This window comes from Corvus brachyrhynchos, unplaced genomic scaffold, assembly GCF_000691975.1.
Source record: "Corvus brachyrhynchos isolate BGI_N302 unplaced genomic scaffold, ASM69197v1 scaffold5, whole genome shotgun sequence".
Classification (NCBI taxonomy): domain Eukaryota; kingdom Metazoa; phylum Chordata; class Aves; order Passeriformes; family Corvidae; genus Corvus; species Corvus brachyrhynchos.
This window is the reverse complement of record NW_008238321.1, coordinates 13,231,142-13,231,637: the sequence shown is the minus strand read 5'-3', so window position 1 is coordinate 13,231,637 and position 496 is coordinate 13,231,142. Positions and strand designations below refer to the sequence as shown.

The window sequence follows — 496 nt, the reverse complement described above, 5'->3', positions numbered from 1 at the left end:
AGATGCTACACCACCTGTACACCCAGTATATCTCAGCTGATCTCTGGTGTCAGTGCTAGGAGTCGAGTCAACAGATGAGATTTCTTGTAGCACTATTAGGTAGTTAGAATGGTATTTTTTGTAACAATATCAGCTTTTCTTCCAAAGATATTACAATATATTTTGAGAAGGGTCTGGGATGTCATTGAAAAATGTGAGGATTTAATTGTTTGCTTTTTTTCTGATTATTGTAAATATTTTACCACTAGGTATGAGCATCCTTCAGAGGAAAGAGGACATCTTTTCAGACTGTAAAAAGAAATTCTGGAATACATATAAGGTGAGGCAAGCAATTTGCTTATCTCACAGCTAAGCAAAAAAAAAAGGATAAAATATTGGAAATATTCCTTCCTCCAACCCTCTTTTTTCACTCTTTCTTTCACTCCATTATTTAATTATGTGTAGGAAGCTTTACGTACCAGCAGCCACGTGAAGTAAAGGCAGTTTGGGTTCAGCA

At 35.9% G+C, this 496-nt stretch overlaps 1 non-coding gene across 1 annotated transcript in view; it reads left to right on the top strand.

Moving 5' to 3' along the window:
- The first annotated feature begins 259 nt into the window (after positions 1 to 259).
- LOC103615641 overlaps positions 260 to 496 on the top strand; it is a 5,628-nt gene continuing 5,391 nt past the window's right edge. The window contains exon 1 of the transcript XR_001862027.1: positions 260 to 319. This is a non-coding gene — a transcript (uncharacterized LOC103615641). The remainder of the gene's footprint in view (positions 320 to 496) is intronic.